The following is a 19,036-nucleotide window of genomic DNA, read 5'->3' as shown; positions in this document are numbered from 1 at the left end:
ACAATGGGATCGTGGAGGATGTCAAAGTGGGATAGCGCTTTGTGGGCTCACAGACTCGTTGAGAAGATGAACACACCAGGCGCCCTTTACAAGTTTTTTGTCTCCGTTACGAGTCCTTACAAGGGGGTCTCCTGATTCGGCCCTATGGGGCCTTTGCTGCACCTGCGATCTAGGACCTAGTTCTTGAGAATTCCAGAAATGGTAACACTCTAGCTCCTTACCCTCCAATTGTTCCCATCATCTCCAGTCGCCTAAGCCTGTCTGATGTACCCGATTATCTCACTGCTTGCTTTGATCATGCCCTTCCCTGCTGGATTTGGACCCAATGGGCAACCGTTTCCTTGATGTCTTCGTTATCCATTTTATGCTATAGGCACAGTGCCTGGAGCCTAAACTTTCAAAAATACGGAATCTGGAAAAAAACCCAAAACAACCCAACAACTTGTTGACTCCAAAATGTGAAAAGAAAACTGTAAAATAAAAAAATTGAAATGTTTGGCCATTTCCAAAATAAAACGTCAGTGAGTCAAATGCCACTTTTATATAAAAATTACATATAATTTCCAAAAGAAAGCAGGTCTTAGAATAGTCCTTACCTGTATTTCTTCAGCTTCTTGTCCTTCTCTGCACCTGCCCTGACTCAGAATCTGCTTTCTCCCCTCCAGTGTGCTGCAGTAAGTTACGGAAACCACGCAGACTTGAGTTTGCTATGTCTTTCTCTGAACTCGGTCTCAACCCTCCCTGATGCCTGGTGATGCTTTGCTTCATGTCATTTTCATGCTGTATCATATTTCCCATGGTAGGTGTTCCAAACCTCCCTTGTTTAAGAAGTGCTTTACAATTTACATGGGCTTTCTCTCATTTAATTTTTCAACAACTCTAAGAAGTCTGGTGGCCCGCCCAAGGTAACACATCTCAGATGTGAATTCTGTCTTATGATGCCACGTTTTAAGATTCTACCCCCAACCACCTCTACCCTTTCCTTTTCCAACTTCTTATGCATCTAATCCCTTATATACTCAGCAGGTAACTGCCTTTCATTGAGTGAGAAAAGCAACTCCCTCCCTTTATACTTAAAAATCTGATTCAGCACACCTCCTCTCGTACCTCTCCTTACTGCCTTTCTTTTATTCTAAGGTTAACCCCACAAGACTTTTGCTCTTTATCCCAACCTCTCCCGCCTCCTCAAAACCTTGCTGCTCCTGTTTTTTCAGTCAGTCCTTTACTAGCATATTCTTCTGCCAAGAATTGGGACCAAGTCCTAAAGGGGGGAACAGATGCTCCCTTGACTGGGCTGCCTTTCAACTTGCTGACCTTTGTGACTCTCACCACGTTTCTCAAAAGAGTAGTCCTACTTTCTGCTTTCATCACCATTTTCTCTTTATCGCCATCGCCACTCATTTTTTTCCTCCTCCAAGTAAACTAACTTTCCAGTCCTCTTTCCTGGTGAAATTTTTCTCCTGTAGATCACAAGTGACCTTGACACTGACCTTTTCTCAACACGCAGTCTCTTTAGTATTCACCATTGTTATGTATTTCCTCAGCCTTAAAACTTGCTTCCTCCTTGACTTCTGAAATACTCTACTCTCCTGGCCTTCTAATCTCTTGAGCTGCTTCTCACACTCTCCTTCCTCCACTTTATCCCCTACCGTTTCTCTCTGCATTTCCTCTGATGCAGTTAATTCCTGGATCCACGCTTTTGGTACTGACCTCTCCTCTGAGCTTTGGTCACAACCATCTATTATAAATCTGCACTCAAATGTGTCCCCATCACCTTAAGCCCCACATATCTTAAATTTCATTGAACTTCTTTGCTCACTGAACTGTGCTCTCTGAATTTTCCTATTTTGTTGTCTCAATGATGTAATCATTCTCCTTTCCCTCCGGCTTGAAACCTTATAGTGCTCCTGGCCTCCTTTCTCTTTTTCCATATCCAGGCAGGTATCAATTTCTTTCCATCCCCACTGCCAACACCTTACTGCATTGAATTTTAGGATGATACAGGACCCTATCACCCTCACGTCAAGTATTACGATAGTCTCTGAATTATCCCTCCCCTCCATTTTTTTTTCAATCCATCCTATACATTTTTTCCAAATTAGTTGTAAAAACATATAAAAACATGGTATAAATCAGTCTTCATTCTGAAAGATTCAGTAGCTCCCTATCTCCATAGAATAAAACCTGATTCCTTAATAGATTCATAAAACTAGCCTTTTAGTTATTCCCTAAACATGGCCAAGCACACTTCTTGGTCTTTGTCAATTTTGTTTGCAAAGTTCTTCCACCTTTATTTACACCTACCCTTCCTTCTATGTCAGGCTGCTTGGTACTACTTCCTTACAACTTTCCCTGTTATTTCAAGGCTCCAGGTTTGAGCTCCAGTACCTCTTTTGCCTATACTTTGCACTTTGCAGTGTGTGTTACATTGTAGTATTGTGTTTTTATTTGTTGTGTATGTATACGTATATATGTGTGCATGTGTATATGTATTCCTATATAACATAAAATACGTGTGTGTATATATATATATAGAATGTATATAGGAGATATATATATATATATATTCTTTGTCTCTCTGTTAAGATGAAAAACCCTTGGCAACCAACCTAATGCCTACGTGGTAGACTTCTAATGAAGACTTGTTACTGATGAGACAGGGAATGATGAACTCAAATAAGGAGAACAAATAGGACCACATGTAACCAAGAGTTTTGTGGATCATGCAGACCATGGTGATGGGGGTGAGATCACGAGAGAGGATCAGTTAAGGATTCTCTTTTCCCAGAATTAATTCGGTGCTTTGTTCCATGCTCATATACTGCTTCATCTTTCTGGAGACCTAGGGAGCAAATACTTACAGGGAAGTCCAAAAATCATAGGTTCAGAGGAATAGGACTGGTGAAAGTGACCAGGTCCATCGAGGTGTCTAAAGAGTTTCAGCCCAACCCTGCAGCCCAGATAGAGAAAGTACCAATGGCAAGAAGGCCAGGAAGGGAGGATGGCCCAGTGGAAAATCAGCCAGGTCTGGATTGGACATTTTGCTTGATCAGCACCACCAGACTGAGTGAATATATAGAAAGTGAACCAGAGAGCTATGTCAGACTTTCACCATTACACCTGTTTCCATCGCTCAGCATCCTTCCTCCTTCCTTATTTCAAAGGAAAGAGAATCCTTTCTCCTAAGACTTGTGCTCTGAAACCCAGCTTCATCTGCTTCCTGCCTCTCGTCTGTCTTCCTCCTCTCCTTTCTGGCGGATCTTTCTTTCAGCTCATACCCATGCTTAAGTCTCTCCTTCTGCCCTATGCCCCTCTCTAGCTCCTGATTTCTCTCTGCTTCTTAAAAAGAATGGTCTCCACTTGCTTCTCTAATTCTTCTCCTCACATTTTACTCCTAAACACAATAAATCTGGCTTTTGCTCTCACCATTCCTCTGGAATTGCTTTTGCCAAAAGTCCGCAATAATTCTCTACTTGCTAAATGCAGCAAATACTTTTCAGTTATTATCTAAGTGAATTTGCTATGGCTTTTGACATTAACAACTTTCTTCTCCTTGAAAATTTCTCCTCCCTTGGTTGCCATAACACTATTCTTGATTTTTCTTCCATTTCCTGCCCCTCTAACCACTTCTTTTCTTTCTCCCTGCAGTGCACTATGTCTTCCACCTGGCTCTTAAGTGTTTCTATTTCCCTGGGTCCTCAGCCCTTTGTTGTTGTTGAGGAAGATTCTCCCTAGCTAACTTCTGTGCCAGTCTGCCTCTATTTTGTATGTGGGGTGCCACCACAGCATGGCTGATGAGTGGTGTAGGTCTTTGCCCGGGATCCGAACCCAGGAACCTGGGCTGCTGAAGCGGAGCACGCTGAACTTTGACCACTACATCAAGGGGCCAGCCCCCCACTTTTCTTTTTTTTTAAGCCTCTTCATCCTCCCTTGATTTATGTGGGATTTGGAGGTGATGTATGTAAAGCACCAGTTCACATGTTATATGGGCGTTCTTTTTACTGTTATCGTTGTTACCCACATCATATCTCTGAATTTACTCCCTCCCTTCCAGCCCCACTATTCCTGCTTTAGTTCAAGTTCTTATCATACTTTGTTTGGGTTACTAATTAGTGTACCTATTTCCAATCCATTCTCTATAATCCTGTTAGAGATCTTTCTGAAATTCCAATTGTTTTTTTTTTGTGAGGAAGATTAGCCCTGAGCTAACTACTGCCAATCCTCCTTTTTGCTGAGGAAGACTGGCCCTGAGCTAACATCCATGCCCATCTTCCTCTACTTTATACATGGGACGCCTACCACAGCATGGCTTTTGCCAAGTGGAGCCATGTCCACACCAGGGATCTGAACCAGCAAATCCCGGGCTGCCGAGAAGCCGAATGTACAAACTCAACCGCTGCGCCACTGGGCCGGCCCCTGAAATTCCAATTTGATCATGACCTTCTGTACCTTCATTTTGTCGTCAAATATCTTTTAAGTACCTGGAATATGTTTTCCCCAAATGTCTTCGTGGCTTTCTCTCCACTAGAAGAGTAAGTTCCATGAGGGCAGGGACTTTTGGCTATGTGCCGGGATACTTGATTGTGTAGAACAAGCAAAAATCTCTGCTCTCATGGAAATTATCTCGTAGGGGCTTCCCTGCACTCTACCTTTGCCAGCCCAGCCAACCTTGTTTCTTGCACTGCCTCACCCTGACCCCAGCAGGCGCCCTGAGCTTCAGCCTCTTTTGATTGTACAAGCTACTTGCTCTGCGTAGGACACTCTGCCAGTTCTTCTTTACCTAATTAATTCCTACCCATTTTTCAAAGTTCAGTTTTCAGGCATCAACTTCCTCAGAATCCTTGACTGACCAAGTCTTTATTAGGTGTCCCTCTGTGTGCTACCTATGGTACTCTGTGATGACCTCTATTAAGTCTTTCACATTCTGTATTTCAATTTTATACTTGCTTATCTGATTTTGTCTTCTGCCCTCACTGTGCCCCTTTCCTCCCACAGTAAGAAATCTTACGGGCAAGGGGCCATGTTTTATTTCTGTATCCCTAACATTGGGCACAGTGTCTGAAACATAGCATGGTTTAATAAATGATGAGTGAATAAATGGCTGAGATTCATGTTTAGTTTCCAAGAAACTGATCATATGACAGGACTGATGACTAGATAAATTTATTGTTTATTTCAGATAGATCATTTTTGCCTTCTGAGTTTTTTAGGAGCCTGATTCCTAAAACACAGAGTCTTTAGTGCCATCTAGTGGAAGTAGCTGCAATAAGAAGCTATACTATTAATAAAGGTTGGGCAGTGCAAACTCTGTTCTATTTTATTTTGAACTGAGACAGGTAGAAAAGGGAGAATTTGATTGCATTTCATTGTGGGTGCTTTGATTTTTGCCTGGAAATTCACTGCGCCCTGAGATGATTCTAATGGTGAGATCTAACAAGTATAAATAGTCCCTTATAACTGATATTTTGTGATAAATGGCAACTCTTCAGACTTTGAGAAGGTGTAGGATGAAATGGCTGGAATGATCTGAGCTTTGGAGCTCTCCTTGTGTAACTGCCTTTAGGTCAGACTGGACTTCACGAGACATAAATTTCATTTTTACTTAACTACTTACCCTTTCAGAAAAAATTCTCCGTTGTCTTATCCAAGATCTTCTAGCTCTTCTCGCTTGACTCCTAGTTGTCTGACCAAATACTCCGCGATGACACCAAACATTCTGTAGTTGATGTAGTCAGGAAGCTGCATCCAATCTTAATTGGTTTGGCATAAAGATAAGCTGTCCTTAGGCTATTTATCCTTTATTGCACACTCTTTTCATCTCTTTTGTGAATTCTTTTTTCTATGTTTATCAAGTAATAAAGCTCATTATTAATCTTTTTTTAAATAAATGTTTTAAGGTGCACCTGATACATTTTATTAATGTATTTATTTTAAAAATTAATGTGGATAAATGCTTTCTGATTACATTGTCTTTATATAATTTATCTTCCATATAAAATATACATTATTAAAGTGGGTAATAATATAAAGAAAACGGCACATTTGCAGACTGGATTTTGTGCTGCATACGATGATAATTCTCATGATTAAAATTAGAATAGCAGTAGTGGCGTGCTCATACTGTTGGATTAGAGAATGGGTCATAAAAGGCATGTTTTGCACTCTTTATAATATTTCATTATGATTTAACATATGTTGTTTTTTTCCTCTTAGGATTCTTTTGTTATTTATATTTAATGAACATGTCAACTTGCAAGATTAGTCATGAAAATTTTTGTTTGGAAGAGGCTGTTTGTCTGGAAGACGCTTGCCCCGGTATCTTCATGGCTTGCTCCCTACCAGAATGGTAAGTCTTTGAGGGCAAGGACTATTGTCTATTGAATTCTCTGTGTATCCACAGTATCTAGATGCATGCCTGGCCCATAATTGGAGTCCCATAAATATTTATTAAGTAGATGTACGAGAAAATTGAGGCTCAGCTAGGTAAAGACGTTGGCCTAAGGTCACACATGAAGTTACTGGCAGAACTGGGGCAAGAATCCATGTCTTCTGACTCCCTCTCTCCAGTGGTTCAGTATAACACCTTGTCTCCAATCAGTACTGCTTTTAAATCCAGGCACCTCGGTCCCCTACCCTGGGCTCTTTGCTTTGAAAGGGCCCACCCTGGCCCTTCTCCAGTCATATCCCTTTCCAGAGGCCAAGGAATTCGAAGAGTACATCTCCCTCCGCCCCCCACACATTCTAGACTAGGGTCTAGCTACTGAAGACCCTGAAATTCCTTGACAAATAGCCAGAAGCCCACTTCTAGGACCTGTGCAGGCTCTTCTTCGGGTGTGGACAGGATAAATGCGTGCACACCTAGACCTCAGGTGGGGTCACAGGGCAGCTCTTGGGGGTGGTGGAGCTTGATCAAGTTTATTGGGGTATCCACACATGTGTGTGAGGTCCCTTCGTTGGGTAGGAAGAGAAGAATAGACCACGGGCTGGATGCCTTCTTTCTGCTCTTAGTCATGGCCCCTCAAATGTGAGGTGCAGACCTTCCTTCATAATAAACCTGGTTTTCCCCATGTATTTCCCCACAAATGTATTTCTCATTTAAACATTATCCTTACTTGAGAAGACTCAGAAGTGACTTGCTAAGGATCCACAACTAATAAGGTGTGGAGCTAAATGCATGACCAGTATCCTCAGGAATTGTTAAGTGCTCTATGCTTACCAAAACACTAATATATATATATATGTATATATGGGTGCGTGTGTGTATGTGTGTATGTCTGAAGGGTGTGTGTATACATGTACATACATACATGTGTTTATACAGGTATTTTTTCACTGAGAAAATAATGTTTGATAAAAACATGCAAACAATTTAAAAGAGTGTAAGTAAATAGTAAATCTCCCGTGGCAGGCCCCGAGTTAGAGATAACCAATTAACAATTTTTTTTGTTAAAAATACCCGTATATTTAAAAACTTACCACCAACAATTTTTGAACTTTTTTATTTGTGAAACTTTAGATATAAGCTATACACAAGTAGAGAGGAAAGTATAATGAACCCTCGAGTACCCATCACTCAGCTTTACCAGTTAACAGAATTCTGTCATTTTTTCTTTTGAGGAAGATTAGCCCTGAGCTAACATCTGCTGCCAATCCTCTTCTTTTTGCTGAGGAAGATTGGCCCTGAGCTAACATCTGTGCCCATCTTCCTCTACTTTATATGTGGGATGCCTGCCACAGCATGGCTTGACAAGCGGTGCATAGGTCTGTGCCTGGGACCCAAACCAGCGAACCCCGGGCCACCGAAAAGGAGCATGCGAACTTAAAACCGCTGCACCACCAGGCTGACCTTGTCATTCTTCTTCGTACATTTCTCCAACTTTTACTTTTATTATCATTTTTCTTTGTTAGAGTATTTTAAATCAAATCCCAGATATATCATTTTATTAAATTATATTAAGATTACATTAAGATACTTATTTGTAAATGTTTAGATGTGAAATATTTTGACTTTTCCTGTAGACTTCTTAATTTTTAAAAATGCCATATACAGTTAAATGCCAATTTTATTTTATTTTTTCATTTCCTTCTTCATTTAGAAGAAGATTCAGATGGGAGTTAGGCATTTAATAATGATTTTTGTGACTATAAATAAAGCTAGTATGTATGCATTCTGCTGTATGTTGTGCTGTTTTCGTTGCGGGATTCTGTGGGACTGAATGTTTTTTTTGTTATAGTCAGTCCACTTTCTCTTTTTTTCCTTTCCCTTCTTCTGGAAGAGCTGTTGAAAATGGTAAGCAAATAAATGCCTTTTCTCCCCTCACTTCTCTGAGTGATAGAACATGAAGATGATGACTATAAAAGGGCTGAGTGTGATTTAACGGAGTGCCTTTTCTAATTCAAATGATAGCTAACTTTTCTGAGCTAAAGTGCACCCACATCTTGGTAATAGCATTTAGAGCATGAGCAGATTCTCATATATCATGGCATATAGAGAAGCCTATATATTAGTTCCAGGAATGTTGCTAGGAAATATAAATAAATAATGTTCCTCGTTGCAAGGAAATATAAATAATCCCCACCAACTAAGGCAAAGCCTAGTTATTTATTTTTATATTGACAGCGTTTTTTTCTTAAGTACCTATTTTCTAGGTAGCATTTAAATCTGTACCCCATTTTAATAAATTCTTCATTTTTGTGCACAGTGTGCAGGACCTGAAAGCTTTTTTCCTATTATTAATGAGGAGTACATGGTATTTTCAGGAACCTCTGGTGTGATAAATCCCTCTGTTCTTCAGCATTCCATGCCTCTCTTTTTGACAGAGTGCCATCAAGAAAAGCTTTGGATTGATACTATCGGGAGGGCTGGACTGGGGAGGGGGCGCACAGGGAGGGTGCTCTTGAATATCTGTATGAGAGGAGCTGAGAGGCAGCTCTCTGGGCGGAAGGAAGATTCCGAGATTTGTTTGTAAGCTGCATCGGCATAGCAAACCCCTTTTTCCTCCTCTATATACCTCATGTGGCTTGGTGTTGCCACTGCTCTAGACTTAGACTGTTCAATATGGGAGCCACTAGTCATATGTGGCTTTTGAGTACTTGAAATGTGGCTAATCCAAATTAGAAATGGTGTAAGTATAAAATACATGCTGGTTTTCAAAGATGTGTTATGAAAAAAAGAATGTACAATATCTCATAAATAATGTTTTATATTGATTGCATGTTGAAATAATATATATTGTATATATTTTAAAATATAAACTTTATTTTTTAGAGTAGTTTTAGATTCACAGCAAAACTGAGCAGAAAGTGCAGAGAGTTCTCAGATATCCCCTCTCCCCAGACATGCACAGCCTCCCCCATCATCAACATCCTGCGCTGGGGAGATACGTTTGTTACAATCGAGGAACCAACATTGACACATAATTATCACCCAGAGTTCCTAGTTTACATTAGGATTCACTCTTGGTATTGTACATTCTATAGGTTTTGACAAATTTATAGTGGCATGTATCCACCATTATAATATCGTACAGAATAGTTTCATTGCCTTAAAAATCCACTGTGCTTCACCTACTCATCTCTTCCTCCCCTCAAACCCCTGGAAACCCTTCATCCTTTTACTGTTGAAAGTCTTGCCTTTTCCAGGATGTCATATAGTTAGAATCATACAGTGTGTAGCCTTTTCACATTGGCTTCTTTCACGTACTTACTAATATGCATTTAAGGCTCCTCCAAATCTTTTCATGGCTTGATAGTTCATTTCTTTTTAGCACTGAGTAATGTTCCAATATATGGACGTACTACATTTATTTTTCTAAAAGTAGTAATATTTTAATAAAAATGTATTGAATAAATATATCATTAAAATTATTTTTGCTTGCTCCTTTTTACTTTTTGAATACAGCTTCTAAAATAAAGTTATATAGACTGCTCACATTAAATTTCTACTAGACAGCATTATTCTAGACCTTGGTAAAATGATGATGTTCCATACAACCTTCTCATTCCAATGCCTGCCTGAGTTTTGTTGCCTCCTGCAAAGAGCATTCTCCTTCAGGACTTGCCTGCCTTGGTTTGGTTGCCCTCAAACTACATGGGATTGCCACGCTTCTCCCCCACCCCTCCCAAGAGAGACTTACGTTATTTCATTCATTCTGTCAGGACCAGGTGGCAATTGACTAATTAGGTCCTTTACCACTGTGCTAGGTTCTCTGGAGCATATAGATATGGTCTCTGTGGCCAAGTGGGTTACAATAAAAAAGTTTTTCTTAGAAGAGCTGAAATAAAGAAGTAGGAGTTAAAAACTTTTTTTTTCCCCTAAAGATTTTAGTTTTCCTTTTTCTCCCCAAAGCCTCCCGGTACATAGTTGTGTACTTTTAGTTGTGGGTCCTTCTAGTTGTGGCATGTGGGATGCTGCCGCCTCATGGCTTGATGAGCGGTGGCATGTCCACGCCCAGGATTCGAACCTGGAGAAACCCTGGGCTGCCGACGAGGAGCGAACTTACCTACTCAGCCACGAGGCTGGCCCCCAAAATTTTAGAAATCTTAGAATTTATCTTACTTTATAGTTAATAAGTGATTAATATATTAATATAATTTCTAAAAACTAATTGGAATAGAGTTCATTCTATTATAATCTAATTTGTTCCTTTTTTGTTAGATCTGTTTATCTCATGCATTCTCAGTGGGAGTGATATTGCCTTAAGTGGGCAAAAATTAGTTCTTGGGGTATGAAAAAAATCTTACCTTTGTAATGTATAAATTACATACACATATACACATGTATATATATATATACATATATACATGAAAGCTGGAAGTAAAAATTTAGAATCATCATACGTGTGTGTGTGTGTGTATGTATGTATATTTCAAAAAAACAGTATTTAAAACCAGATAGATATACAGTATATCTCTGTGTTGAAATTTCCTAAGGGAGGCAGTTAGAAAAGAATGTCTGAAAGCGTTCCTAGGGTATTGGTCATCAAAAACAGTTTGCGAAACACTGGTTTCTCTAGACTAGATATTCCTAGAGTGCGCATATAACAGAATGGTTTTTTTTCTTTTTTTTTTTTTGAGGAAGATTAGCCCTGAGCTAACTGCTGCCAATCCTCCTCTTTTTTCTGAGGAATCCTGGCCCTGAGCTAACATCCATGCCCATCTTCCTCTACTTTATATGTGGGATGCCTACCACAGCATGGTGTGCCAAGCGATGCCATGTCCGCACCTGGGATCGAACTGGTGAACCCTGGGCCGCCAAAGCAGAATGTGCGCACTTAACTGCTGCACCACCGGGCCAGCCCCCAGAATGTTTTTTTTTTTTAATTGAGTTAATGATAGGTTACAATCTTGTGAAATTTCAGTTGTACATTAATGTTTGTCAGTCATGTTGTAGGTGCACCACTTCACCCTTTGTGCCCACCCCCCACCACACCTTTCCCCTGGTATCCACTGAACTGTTCTTAGTCCATAATTTTAAATTCCTCATATGAGTGGAGTCATGCACAGATTATCCTTCTCTCGCTGGCTTATTTCACTTAACATAATTCCCTCAAGGTCCATCCATGTTATTGCAAATGGAATGATTTTGTTCTGTTTTACAGCTGAGTAGTATTCCATTGTATATATGTACCACATCTTCTTTATCCATTCGTCTGTTGATGGGCACTTAGGTTGCTTCCATGTCTTGGCTATTGTAAATAATGCTGCAATGAACGTTGGGGTGCATAGGACTTTTGGGATTGCTGACTTCAAGCTCTCTGGATAAATACCCAGTAGTGGGATGGCTGGATCGTATGGTAGTTCTATTTTTAATTTTTTGAGGAATCTCCATACTGTTTTCCATAGTGGCTGCACCAGTTTGCATTCCCACCAGCAGTGTATGAGGGATACTTTTTCTCCACAACCTCTCCAACATTTGTTGCTATTAGTTTTAGATATTTTTGTCATTCTAACGGGTGTAAGGTGATATCTTAGTGTAGTTTTGATTTGCATTTCCCTGATGATCAGCGATGAGGAGCATCTTCTCATGTGCCTCTTGGCCATCAGTATATCTTCTTTGGAGAAATGTCTGTTCATGTCTCCAGCCCATTTTTTGATTGGGTTGTTTGATGTTTTGTGGTTGAGTTGCGAGAGTTCTTTATATGTTATGGATATTAAGCCTTTGTCAGATATATGACTTGCAAATATTTTTTCCCAGTTAGTGGGTTGTTTTTTTGTTTTAATCCTGTTTTCATTTGCCTTGAAGAAGCTCCTTAGTCTGATGAAGTCCCATTTGTTTATTCTTTCTATTGTTTCCCTTCTCTGAGAAGGCATGGTGTCCGAAAAGATCCTTTTAATACTGATGTCAAAGAGTGTACTGCCTACGTTTTCTTCCAGAAGCCTTATGGTTTCAAGTCTCACCTTTAGGTCTTTAATCCATTTTGAGTTTATTTTGGTGAATGGTGAAAAAGAATGGTCAATTTTTATACTTTTACATGTGGCTTTCCAGTTTTCCCAGCACCATATGTTGAAAAGACTTTCTCTTCTCCATTGTATGCCCTCAGCTCCTTTGTCAAAGATAAGCTGTCCATAGATGTGTGGTTTTATTTCTGGGCTTTCAATTCTGTTCCATTGATCTGTGCACCTGTTTTTGTACCAGTACCATGCTGTTTTGATTACTGTAGCTTTGTAGTATGTTTTGAAGTCAGGGATTGTGATGCCTCCCGTTTTGTTCTTTTTTCTCAGGATTGCTTTAGAAATTCGGGGTCTTTTGTTGCCTCATATGAATTTTAGGATTCTTTGTTCTAATTCTGTAAAGAATGTCATTGGGATTCTGATTGGGATGGCGTTGAATCTGTAGATTGCTTTAGGTAGAACGGACATTTTAACTATGTTTATTCTTCCAATCCATGTACGTGGAATGTCTTTCCATCTCTTTATGTTGTCATCCAGTTCTCTCAGAAAGGCCTTGTAATTTTCATTATATAGGTCCTTCACTTCCTTAGTTAAGTTTCTTTTTGTTGTGATTGTGAATGGTATTGTGTTCTTGAGTTCTTTTTCTGTTGGTTCATTACTGGAGTATAGAAATGCTACTGATTTATGCAAATTGATTTTATACCCTGCAACCCTGTAGTTGTTGATTACTTCTAACAGTTTTCCAATGGATTCTTTGGGGTTTTCTATATATAAGATCATGTCATCTGCAAACAGCGAGAGTTTCACTTCTTCCCTCCCTATTTGAATTCCTTTTATTCCTTTTTCTTGCCTGATTGCTCTGGCCAGGACCTCCAGTACTATGTTAAATAAGAGTGGTGATAGAGGGCATCCTTGTCTCATTCCTGTTTTCAGGGGGATGGGGTTCAGTTTTTGCCCATTGAGTATGATGTTGGCTATGGGTTTGTCATATATGGCCTTTATTATGTTGAGGTAGTTTCCTTCTATGCCCATTTTGTTCAGAGTTTTTATCATAAATGGCTGTTGGATCTTGTCAGATGCCTTCTCTGCATCTATTGAGATGATCATGTGGTTTTTATTCCTCAGTTTGTTGATGTGGTGTATCATGTTGATTGATTTGCGGATGTTGAACCATCCCTGTGTCCCTGGTATGAATCCCACCTGATCATGATGTATGATTCTTTTGATGAATTGATGAATTCTGGTTGCCAAAATTTTGTTTAGAATTTTTGCATCTATGTTCATCAGTGATATTGGCCTGTAGTTCTCTTTTTTCGTGGTGTCCTTGTCAGGTTTTGGTATCAGTGTGATGTTAGCCTCAGAGAATGTGTTAGGAAGTGTTCCATCTTCCCTAATTTTTTGGAATAGCTTGAAAAGGATAGGTATTAAATCCTCTCTGAAAGTTTGGTAGAATTCCCCAGGAAAGCCATCTGGTCCTGGGGTTTTATTCTTTGGGATGTTTTTGATTGCTGTTTCAATCTCTTTCCTTGTTATTGGTCTGTTCAAATTGTCTGCCTCTTCTTGAGTGAGCTTTGGGAGATTGCAGGAGTCCAAGAATTTATCCATTTCCTCTAGGTTATCCATTCTGTTGGCATATAGTTTTTGTAGTATTCTCTTATAATCTGTTGTATTTCTGCAGAGTCTGTTGTTATTTCTCCTTGCTCATTTCTGATTTTGTTTATTTGGGCTTTCTCCCTTTTTTTCTTTGTAAGTCTGGCTAGTGGTTTGTCAATTTTATTTATCTTCTCAAAAAACCAGCTCTTTGTCTCATTGATCCTTTCTACTGCCTTTTTTGTTTCAATAGTATTTATTTCTGCTCTGATTTTTATTATTTCTCTCCTTCTGCTGACTTTGGGCTTCATTTGTTCTTTTTTCTCTAGTTCAGTTAGGTGTGCTTTAAGGTTGCTTATTTGGGATTTTTCTTGTTTGTTAAGATGTGCCTGTATTGCGATGAATTTTCCTCTTAATACAGCTTTTGCTGTATCCCATATGAGTTGGTAGGGCATGCTATCATTTTCATTTGTTTCCAGGTATTTTTTTATTTCTTCTTTAATTTCTTCAATGATCCATTGCTTGTTCAGTAGTGTGTTGTTTAGTCTCCACATCTTTGTGCCTTTCTCAGCTTTTTTCTTGTAATTAATTTCTAGCCTTATAGCACTATGATAGGACAAGATGCTTGTTATTATTTCAATTTTTTTAAATTTGTAGAGGCTTGCCTTGTTTCCCAACATATGGTCTATCCTTGAGAATGTTCCATGTGCACTTGAGAAGAATGTGTATTCAGCTCTTTCAGGGTGGAGTGATCTATATATGTCTATCACGTCCAATTGTTTTAGTTTTTCATTCAGCTCCACTATTTCCTTGTTGATTTTCTGTCTGGATGATCTGTCCATTGATGTGAGTGGGGTGTTGAGGTCCCCTACTATTATTATGTTGTTTTTAACATCTTCCTTTAGGTCTGTTAATAGTTGCTTTATGAATCTTGGTGCTCCTGTGTTGGGTGCATAGATATTTATAAGCGTTATTTCTTCTTGATGAAGTGTCCCTTTGATCATTATATATTGTCCCTCTGTGTCTCTCTTTACCTGTCTTATTTTGAAATCCACTTGGTCTGATATAAGAATTGCAACACCTGCCTTTTTTTCCTTCCTATTTGCTTGAAGTATTGTCCTCCACCCCTTCACCCTGAGTCTGTGTTTGTCCTTGGGGCGGAGGTGTGTTTCCTGGAGGCAACAAATTGTTGGATGTTGTTCTTTAATCCATTTTGCCACTCTGTGTCTTTTTATTGGAGAGTTCAATCCATTTACATTGAGAGTGATTACTGATGCATGTGGACTTAATGCTGTTAATCTGTCGCTCATTATCTTGTTTTCCTGCGTTTCTTTTCCTGTTTGCTTTAAACTACCCATTTAATACTGCAATTTCTTATGTTGGGTTTCTTAGATTTTTCCTTATTTATGATTTGTGACTCTGTTCTGTACTTTATTTTAGTGTCTACCTTGAAGTTTGTATTTAGAATCTCGTGTATAATATAGTCTATTCTCTGGTGGTCTCTTAAACTTGACCAATACTGATTTAGACCCTTTGCTCTTCCCCTCCTAAATAATTATTTTCATTTTTTATTCCAACTCGTCTTATTCATTTGTAGTTAGAGTGCTAAGATCGTCCTTGTTTTGGTAGTTTCCTTACGTTTACCCTAATGCTATAATTGAATACTTGCTATCCTGTTCTGGTTCTATCCATCGGTCTCCCTAGTCTGTGGATTGTGTCCCCTTTCTCCCTTTTTTCTTTTTTCAGGTATGAGAGCCTTCTTGAGGATTTCTTGTAATGGAGGGCTTTTGGTTACAAATTCCCTTAACTTTTGTTTGTCTGGAAAAGATTTAATGTCTCCCTCATATCTGAAGGAAATTCTTGCTGGATAGAGTATTCTTGGCTGAAGATTTTTATCCTTTAAGGCTTTGAATATTTCACTCCATTCTCTCCTAGCTTGTAGGGTTTCTGTAGAGAAATCTGCTGACAGTCTGATAGGGGTTCCTTTATAGGTTATTCTCTTTTGTTTTCTTACTTCCCTGAGTATTTTTTCCTTATCTTTCCTTTTTGCCAATTTTACTACTATGTACCTTGGGTAGCTCTTTTTACATTGACAAATCTAGGAGATCTAAACCCTCCTCTACACACATTTCTCCGTCGATCCCTAGATTTGGGAAGTTCTCTTCAATAATTTCGTTAAGTACACTTTCTGCTCGATTTTCCTTTTCCATATTCTTGGGAATTCCTGTGATCCTTATGTTCTTACTCCTCATTGAATCCATTATCTCTTGGAGATTTTCCTCGTTTTTTTAATTCTTAGTTCTCTTTCTTCCTCTTTCTGGAGCCATTCAGCCTGTCTATCTTCAATTATGTTAATTTGCTCTTCTATGGTGTCTACACGGGCATTCAGGGAATCCGTATTCTGTTTTATCTGGTCCATTGTGTTTTTCATCTCAAGTAATTCTGTTTGATTCTTCTTTATGATTTCAAACTCTTTTGTGAAGTAACTCCAGAACTCAGTTTGTTTCTCTATCTTTCTCTCTACCTCATTGAGTTTTTTGATTATAGCTGCTCTGAATTCATTATCACTTAGTTTACCTAATTCCCAGTCCTCAGGACTTAATTCTATGTTTTTATTGTTTTCCTTCTGGTCTGGGGCTTTTATAAATTGCTGGACGGTAGAGGAGTGGTTTTTTCGCATGGTGGTAGAGTTCGGTTGCAGTTACAGCCTGTCGCCACTAGATGGGGGTCGAGAGCAGCATGTTATGAGTTCTCCGCCTTGGGGCAAGATGGCTGCGCCCACTGGCTTTGCTGGGGGGGAGGGGCTGTTACTCACACGCCCCTGTCTGGGTTCAGATCAGTTCTGTTCTCTGGTCTCCCAAGGCCCTTGATTTATGGGGTCCCTGCGGATGGAAGCTTCCCCGCCGCCCCCCCCCCCCCCCCCAGCAGCGGATTTCCACTGAACCAGCGGCAGGAGTCCTGGATGATCCCCAGGTTGCGCGGCCCCTCCCCCGCTCCTTCCCGACCCGCACCGCAGCGATTGCAGACTCTGGGGGAGGGAGCGATGTTCTCTCCTACCGTTCCAGCACCTCCGAAGGTGTAAAGCTAGGTTTATGATCTCCGCCTTCTTGGTATTGTAGGTCTCTAACGAGCTGGCATTATGTTTATTCTCTGAAATTCAGTTCTTCCAATTTTTTGTTGTATTTTGGAGGGGAGAGAATCCCGGGTCAGCTCACCCTGCCATTTTGCTCCGCCCCTTCTCCCCCAGAATGTTCTTATGACTAATTAATCTCCAAAGTTTCCCAAGGAGGGAGAGGAGGAAATAATAGAGGAAAGATATAGAAAGGTTTACATTTACAGGTTAGTGGAGAGAGAGCATCTGAAGAGTGTTAGAAATCTCTACCACCAATTGTTAACATTTTGCCAAATTCATTCATTCATTCATTCTCTCCTCCCACCCACGTGCAGTATTATCTAGTTGAAGAGTATATAGATATTCATTGCCTTACTTTATCAAGTGTTTTGTAGGTATGAATATTTTAAAATAAAAATTGGAGTAAAATGCCATCCTTCTCCACACCCTATCTCTGTTTACTCCTATTCCTCAATTCTACATTGAACCACCTTTTCTTGGTAACACACTTTCTCTCACCTTTGGCCTTTTGCATATATTGTTCCCTCTGCCTGGCCTTCTTCCTTCACACACAGCCTTTGCCTGAATAACTCCCAGAAGTCTTCTGTGACCACCCAGCCCTGCTCAAGTCTAGGTTAACAGTCCTACATATGTTCCCTTTATTGGGATTGTCTTTATTGTTGCCCTTGTCATATAATATTATATGTGCTATAATATTATAGTGCTTAATATTATAATATTAAGGATGCTGGTAATAAAAGCCAGAATATGCTATGAAAGTAAGAGAGTCTCTTTTCTTGTTTTTCAGATTTTAGGCATTTTCCTCATGTCTAGGGTCCACCAATTTTAAATCTACAGCCCCTTACTCAATTCTGCACCTTTCCTTTTATATAAAATTATGTGGGTACAACCCAGGCTGCAACTTCACCCTTTACCAGCAGAAACTACTCTCTAATGAATGATGTACTCCAGAATGAAAATTCCTCAAGTGAAATGCACGAGATTAGGTAAGCTCAGTTATTTTCTAACTTAGCAAATCTTTAGATGTATAATTCTTATATTAACACAAAGGCTATTATTTCAGTTGTATGAAATATGTGGGCAGTAAACAAAGACTGGAAGGGCATGCACAGACATGGTAATTATTATTAGGGTGATAGATTTGGGAGTAATTTTTTTGTCTCTATAAATTAAGAATTGTCTTTAATTTTTAGAGTATGTACATACCCAAGTTCTTTTTGCACATTAAGGAAAGCTGAGGGTCATCTATTTTGAGTCCTAATAGATTCTTGGATATTTAACCCACTAGTTGATTACCTCTTTCCCTCTGTCTTCCCATCTCCCACCAAGAACATCTCCTTCTCATCTCCTCTTAAGAACATGCATAGAACTCTGCCAGAATCATTGGCTCAAACCACAGCATCATGCCACAGTGACAGGGAAAGACTTGTTCCTCTATTTCTCAACTCTATCACTGTTCTGTTGTGAATCAGGCCTAATGAATTCTGGCTTTTCCCCTCCTGAAGCAAATAACTTTGTTTAGGAAAGGTCAGACTTGTATCCCCACCATGCTTCAAAGAGGTGGTTCTTAGATCAAAAATCAAAATGAAACTGGAGGCATGGGCTGGCCCGGTGGCACAGCAGTTAAGTGCACACGTTCCTCTTTGGCGGCCCGGGGTTCACCAGTTCAAATCCCGGGTGTGGACATGGCACCGCTTGGCACACCATGCTGTGGCAGGTGTCCCACATATAAAGTAGAGGAAGATGGGCACGGATGTTAGCTCAGGGCCAGTCTTCCTCAGCAAAAAGAGGAGGATTGGCAGCAGATGTTAGCTCAGAGCTAATCTTCCTCAAAAAAGAAAAAAAGGAAAGAAAGAAACTGGAGGCAAGGAGATTAGTTTGGAGGTTGGGCAGTTATTCACTTGAGAGAAGATGCTCAAT

General features: G+C 39.7%; 1 long non-coding RNA gene across 1 annotated transcript in view; it reads left to right on the top strand.

The window, feature by feature from the left end:
- The window catches only part of LOC106783214 (uncharacterized), a 31,653-nt gene that overhangs the window by 643 nt on the left and 11,974 nt on the right, over positions 1 to 19,036 (top strand). The window contains exons 2-3 of the long non-coding RNA XR_001380861.3: positions 6,214 to 6,346; positions 17,904 to 18,102. This is a non-coding gene — a long non-coding RNA (uncharacterized lncRNA). The remainder of the gene's footprint in view (positions 1 to 6,213; positions 6,347 to 17,903; positions 18,103 to 19,036) is intronic.

The sequence above is a fragment of the Equus caballus genome, chromosome 5 (genome assembly GCF_041296265.1).
Source record: "Equus caballus isolate H_3958 breed thoroughbred chromosome 5, TB-T2T, whole genome shotgun sequence".
In the NCBI taxonomy this organism is placed as follows: Eukaryota; Metazoa; Chordata; class Mammalia; order Perissodactyla; family Equidae; genus Equus; species Equus caballus.
The sequence above is the reverse complement of the archived record's forward strand: the minus strand, read 5'-3'. Positions and strand labels throughout refer to the sequence as shown.